The sequence below is a fragment of the Vulpes vulpes genome, chromosome 16 (assembly GCF_048418805.1).
Source record: "Vulpes vulpes isolate BD-2025 chromosome 16, VulVul3, whole genome shotgun sequence".
NCBI classification, from domain to species: Eukaryota; Metazoa; Chordata; class Mammalia; order Carnivora; family Canidae; genus Vulpes; species Vulpes vulpes.
In genome coordinates, this window is record NC_132795.1 from 49396538 (window position 1) to 49403393 (window position 6856).

Genomic DNA, 6856 nt, shown 5'->3' on the forward strand with positions numbered 1-6856 from the left:
CCCCAGGCGTCCAGGTAAACGGCTCTCCTCAGCAGCTCCCACCTCCCTAACAGCCTGGCAGCTGCGGCCTCACAGTGCTCCTGAAATTTAAATTATGGATCCACATGTATTCAATGTTATACACATACACCTACGTGTGTGATTTAAATGATAGGGTCATTGACCAGTAGTAAATTCGTTCCGTTATGTTGGTGGACCTAAAATACTTTTATTCAGAAGCTGTTCTTACATTTCAAGAATGAACATATAACATCTCTATGAACATGAAAGCAAAATTCTGTAATTATATAATTATCCAAATGTTTACAAGCTGTAATCGTTCTCCTTCTCGTACGTACGTCTTCACTGTGTGTCTGTGGTTATTTGTCAGGAGGGTGTATATCAAAAGGATTACATTATCTTATGTTTTCCCTAAAATTGCACATAATGGTCCTCACGTTGCATTTATAAGTTGTTAACGTGCCAACCAGCTCTTCTCGGGGCTCGGTATTTTTAATTTAGAAGCTATGACCTCCACAGGAATGGAGGTCCTGGTAAGCTCAGAGCAAATTCTGTTAAATAGAGAGCACTTCCAATCCTAATATTTTTGCACTGAAATGTGTGAAGATTTCAGAAACGTCATCATAGATGCTGCGTTTTGCCTCCGTATTCAGGGAATTTTTTTTTAAGGATTTTATTTATTCATGAGAGACAGAGAAAGAGAGAGGCAGAGACACAGGCAGAGGGAGAAGCAGGCTCCATGCAGGGAGCCCGATGCAGGACTCGATCCCAGGACCCCGGAGTCACACCCGGGCCGAAGGCAGATGCTCAACCACTGAGCCCCCCAGTTGCTCCCAGAGAACTTCTTTTAACATAGTTTTTCATGACAAAATATGTCAAATCCATCATCTCTAGCCTTGACTCTTTTTCAATATTTTTATTTTATTTTATTTTTAAGTAATCTCGATGCCCCAACGTGAGGCTTGAACTTAGGACCCTAAAATGGAGAGTCATACGCTCCATTGACCAAGCCAGCCAGGTACCCTTGTATGTGATTTTTATAAACGTTTTACCAAATGCAGATGCCGCAGCACTCTAGGCCGTCCCCACTGGGTACCATCCCCGCCCACGTCAGGAATTCTTGCGTTGAAGCAGAGGAGCTTCATTTAAAGACTGGTTGACGGGCACTGAGGGGGGCACTTGATGGGATGAGCACTGGGTGTTAATCTATATGTTGGCAAATTGAACACCAATAAAAAATAAATTTACAAAAAAAAATTATGTACAAAAAATAAATAAATAAATAAATAAATAAATAAATAAATAAATAAATAAATAAATAAATAAATAAAAAGACTCTTCTCGGGCAGCCCTGGTGGCTCAGTGGTTTAGCGCCGCCTTCAGCCCAGGGCATGCTCCTAGAGACCGGGGATCGAGTCCCATGTCGGGCTCCCTGCATGGAGCCTGCTTCTCCCTCTGCTGTGTCTCTGCCTCTCTCTCTCTCTCTGTGTGTCTCTAATAAATAAATAAAGTCTTTTAAAAAATAAGTAAAGACACTTCTCGCACGTCTAAACAGGAATTTCAAATCCCGACGTGGCGTCCTGAGCTCCAGCAGACAGCTCGCTCATTCCCCCTCCCCTCCGCTTTTGGAGGGATAGGCTTCAATGTCTTCCTGCTTGCAAACTTTGGTTCCAATAATAACAATTTGCAGGGAGAAAAAATAAATAAATAAAAGTCAATAACTGACGTTTGGCGGCTTCCACCCACTAACCGAGTCAATTACAGATTTCCAACTGATTTTATACAACTGCGCCTGAAATTTAGAGGATTTGTTTATACAAAGTTTCGAGTCAGCGGAGGACACTCGAGTGGAGTCCCCAAGGAATTGAGCCAGGGCTCCACCATTTCTCTGATTGATGAGAAAAATGAGAGAGAAAGTAATCACCACTGTGCAGAAAAAAAATTTTTTTCCATGCAGAAAAATTTAAGCCGCAGGTTCTTTCATATTTAATGTTAACTTCATCTCAGAAAAAAAAAAGTGTTTATTTCACGTTATTCTGGGCACACACGCAGCACTTGCAAATCCCTACAAGGACAGCTTCTCTGTGGGGTGGTTCATGAGGCAGCTTCTCTGAGGACGCGGTTCGTTTCTGGGCCTTGTGGACAGCGCCGCGTGCGCCAGGACACCAGCTTCGCCCAAATAATGCCCTTTCGGCGGCAACAGAAGAAAAACTTCAAAAGCTCTACTTTGATTCCATAAATGAGATGAAAATGCTCCAACTATCATCGGAATTAACGGATTCTCTCTTTGAAGCATCTGGTTAAAATGACATAAAACTGGGATAATTTGGCCCATTCCACACTCTGCCGGTGGAGCCAACACATCCCCCAGCCCTTCCAGAAAAGACGCGCGGCCCGCGGCAGGGAGCGTGGCTGCTGCTGAGTGTGACGGGGACTCCTGGGCCACCCACCCTCCCCGGGGAGCCCTGGGGACCAGGCAGGTGGGCTCAGGACGCCTGGGCATCTTGGGAGCACATGGCCTCCAGCAGGCCCAGACCTCAAGGCAACTCGGGGTGGGAGCTCTTCGTTTTAAAAGATGTAAAGTCTGGGGACACCTGGGTGGCTCAGGGGTTGGGTGTCTGCCTTCGGCTCAGGGTGTGATCCTGGGTCCTGGGATCAAGTCTCACATCGGGCTCCCTGCAGGGAGCCTGCGCCTCCCTCTGCCTGTGTCTCTGCCTCTCTGTGTGTCTCTGTGAATAAATAAGTAGAATCTTTTAAAAATAATAATAAGATGGAGAGTCTGGGACAGGTGCTGGGGGAAGCCAGGTGCTCTGGGGCTGCGTGGGGACCACAGATGTTCCCATCCACAGTGGCCTCTGGGGACAGCTGAGGGATCATCTTAATGTTCAGCAGGAGGTGGTGGCCATAACACCATGGTGTTGGCGGATGGACGGCCGGGCCCCTGGCTGAGCCCCGCAGGCCCCCCACCCTGTGTGGCTGTCCCTAGGACACTCGGGGGCAGGATCAGAGCCCCCACCACAGCTAGCAAGGGACAGTCGGGGCTCGACTCTGTCAGGAGTCTCCTGGCCCCAGACCGCGATATGAGGGCACACAGGCCACCAGGCAACAAGGAGCCACAGTCTTGGTGGAGAATCAGACAGAGTCCTGAGGCGCCCATGCAGCAGGGACAGTGTGGCCGGGAAGCCGGGGTTCAAGTGGAGGCTGGGGGGTTCAAGCCCGTGGGGTGCTGAGCTTGGATGGGAGCCATCTGCAGAGCGCGGAGGTCTAAGTGGAGGCCGCTGTCCTCCGGGGAGGAGGAGGAGGAGGCTGCCTTCCAGGGTCAGCTGCAAAGCCCCCCGCTGCCTTTCCCACTGCCTCTGAGCATTGGAACCATGCGTCCCCCACCTGCCCCGTCCAACCGTGTGCCACCGAGGGTGTGCCCGGGGTGTGTGTCCTGTGGCCCCCAGGCGTGTGTCCTGTGGCCCCCGAGCGGCCTCCCAGGCCCCGGTGGCACTCATGCCCCGAGGGTCACCCACATGCTGCCCCGGCTCAGCTGTCCCCTCCCCAGCCTGCCTGCCCTGAGCCTGGGGGACCTGGTGCCCTTCTCCCTGCCCACCCACCCCCTGCGGGAACCAGGTCACCTCCCAGAAAGCCGCCCTGGCCACGTCAACCACGGCTTGGCAGCAGCAAGAGGAAAACGGGGAGCCCAGGAGTGATCAATGCCCTGGGTCCCCTCCTCCCAGACACCCCCGCCCCAGGTCCCCGCCCTCTGTGCCCCGCGGTTCTCAGGAGCAGGTGCACACGCATCCGGCCGCGGGCCGCCCGTGGGCATGTCTCCCCGCGTGGGCGCCCGTCCTGATCACACACCACCCCCCGGGGCGACCGGAGAGGCCAGGCCCGCGCCCCAGGGGTCGGCAGGTGCCGCGGGTGCTGAGCACCGGGCGGGGGCGCCGGGGCCTCGCCTGGGCTTCCTGCCGCGGGGCTGGCTGACCCCCCACCCCCACCCCCACCCCCCACCCTGCAGGGGAGTCCAGCTCAGCCCGGCCTCCAGACCCAGGCCCGCAGGGGAGTCCAGCTCAGCCCGGCCTCCAGACCCAGGCCCGCGGGCCGCAGAGCGCACCGGGTCCCTCCCCCGCCCCCCGGGCCTTGGCACACGCTGCTCCCTCGGGTGGAAGCCCCCCACCCGACCCTAGGACCTGCCTTCAAAACCCGGGTCAAAGGTGTCCCCCCTCGGGGGGCTCCTGACGCGACACCCCCGTCCCCACGGCACCGCGCTCTGCCTTTCCTGTGGCTCCGTCCGTGCGTCTCCACCGCAGTCCCTGCAGGTGGGGCGGGGTGTGCCTGGGCCGGGCGCCCGCAGAGCCCCGCCTGGGGACCGTGGCCCGGGGGTCCCGTCTGACCTTCCCGAGCCCCAGGCGTGCTCCCAAGGGCTGCGCCTCGAAGGGCACGGACGTCGCCACAGCTTCTGGAGAGGGGGCAGCGGCAGCCGCGGCGCAGACCGGCGCTCACCTGGCGAGGTCACGGGGCCCAGTGAGCGCAGCAGGTGGGAGACGAGCCGGCCTGGCCCTGCCCTGCGGGACGTGCCCAGGGAAACCAGGAGGGGGCGGGGCCGCGGGGAGCCCGGGAGGTGGGGGCAGGGGGGAGGGGGAGGGGAAGGGGAAGGGGAAGGGGCAGGGGAGGGGGAGGGGGCCGGGGCAGGCTGGGCCACGGTGAGCCCAGCACCTGGAGCCGCCCGCGGCCCCCGCCGGGCCCATGCCCAGGGGGACGGGTCCTCCCAGAAACCCTCCCCCGCGCTGCTCCCCTCCGATGGAGGCTCCTCCCCTCACCTGCTGGCTCCTCCCCTACCCGCCGGCTCCTCCCCCCAGAGCTGGCTCCTCCCCCAAATCACGAGAGGGAGAGGCGCCTATTGCTGAGAGGGCCTGGGAGGGCCGAGGAGAGGGCCTTGCACCCGAGGAAGCCTCTGGAAATGGGGTCGCAGCTCGGAGGAGTGGGGGCCGGCCCGAGGGCCGCCGTCACAGCCTCCTTGGGGACGCCAGGCAGAGGCTCCCGCAGCCGGATCTGTCCCTCCGGGGCTTGGCTGCGAAGCCCCTCGGCCCTGAGCCCCGTCGCTCCGGGTCGGTCCAGGTCGCTCCAGGTCGCTCCGGGTCCCTCGGGTCACTCCGGGTCGCTCCAGTCACTCCGGGTCACTCAGGTCCCTTGGGTCACTCGGGTCCCTCGGGTCCCTCGGGTCCCTCGGGTCATTCCAGGTCACTCGAGTCGCTCCGGGTCCCTCGGGTCCCTCGGGTCCCTCGGGTCATTCCGGGTCACTCGGGTCCCTCGGGTCCCTCGGGTCATTCCAGGTCACTCGAGTCGCTCCGGGTCCCTCGGGTCCCTCGGGTCCCTCGGGTCATTCCGGGTCCCTCGGGTCCCTCGGGTCCCTCGGGTCATTCCGGGTCACTCGGGTCGCTCGGGTCCCTCGGGTCCCTCGGGTCATTCCAGGTCACTCGAGTCACTCCGGGTCCCTCGGGTCCCTCGGGTCCCTCGGGTCATTCCGGGTCCCTCGGGTCCCTCGGGTCCCTCGGGTCATTCCGGGTCACTCGGGTCGCTCGGGTCTCTCGGGTCCCTCGGGTCATTCCGGGTCACTCGGGTCACTCGGGTCGCTCGGGTCACTCCGGGTCGCTCGGGTCCCTCGGGTCGCTCGGGTCGCTCGGGTCTCTCGGGTCACTTGGGTCCCTCAGGTCGCTCGAGTCGCTCCGGGTGGCTCGGGTCTGCGGCCCCAGCACAGCAGCCGCCTCTGTGCTGTCACGGCCCATCGGCCCTGTGGGTTTCTAAACAGCCCGCGTCTTGTTTCGGTTCCTTCCATCTCCGCCCTAAGCGCCTTCCAGCTCGGGGCCTCGGGGCCTCCTCTGCGGAAGGGGCGCGATCGCACTTGGAAGGCGGCCCGCAGGCCCACGACCCGGGTGCTGGTGCCCACGCACAGCCCCCAAGACCCTCCCCGCCCGCCCGAGGACGGAGGCCGCCACCGGGCGCTGCCCACACCCCAGGCTATTCTGAGCAGTCACCTGCTGTAGCCTGACCCTCGCCACAACCCGGACAGAAGCGCCACCTCCCCTTTCTGCAGGTGGGAAACCGAGTCACTGTGGGCTCAAGTGACTGTCGTCCCCCCCCCGCAGGTGGACTCACCTCCGCAGGTGGACTCACCCGCCCCCCTCTGCAGGTGGACTCATCTCCAGCCCCTACCCTGTGGGCTCAGGGCCAGGAGGAAGGCAACTGGTCTTCTAGGGGTGACTCGGTGGCACCCCCGGCCTGCTCCTTCCTCCCCACACCGATGTGCCTCCCTGGGTCTCAGTTTCCCTCCTGTCAATGCCGACATCACTGTCCCCAGAGCGCGAGCCCGGGGACAGGATGGGAAGCGCGATGCAGAAGCCCCGCTGGCCCCAATCCACCTCAGACGCCTCACTGCAGAGATTGCTTTGGATGATGTGTTTCGAGAGAAAACACTATTTCAGACAAGAAGGGACCAGAGTCCATAATTGATGCCTCAGCAGCCAGGACCAGAACCTCATTAATTTGTGTATCCAGACGACATAAATATTCACCACCAATAAATCCAAATATGTTGGGCGACTGCAGCTTGCTCAGAGCCACTCTGCGCTCAATGCCCCCAGAAGCCTTGCACAGCCTGACAGGCTGCCGGCGGTCCCAGCCTATGGTCGGGGACACCGTGGGCCTACCCTCCCTGCCCACTTCCTTCCCCACACCCATCTTTGGTAAAGTGCTTGTTCCGACCCCGTGCCACGTGGGACTGGCCCTTGGAGAGCCTTGCTCTGGGGACAAATCCACAGAGGGACAGTGACCATGCATGGGACTGCGCGGTGCACAGCCAGACACCGAATCC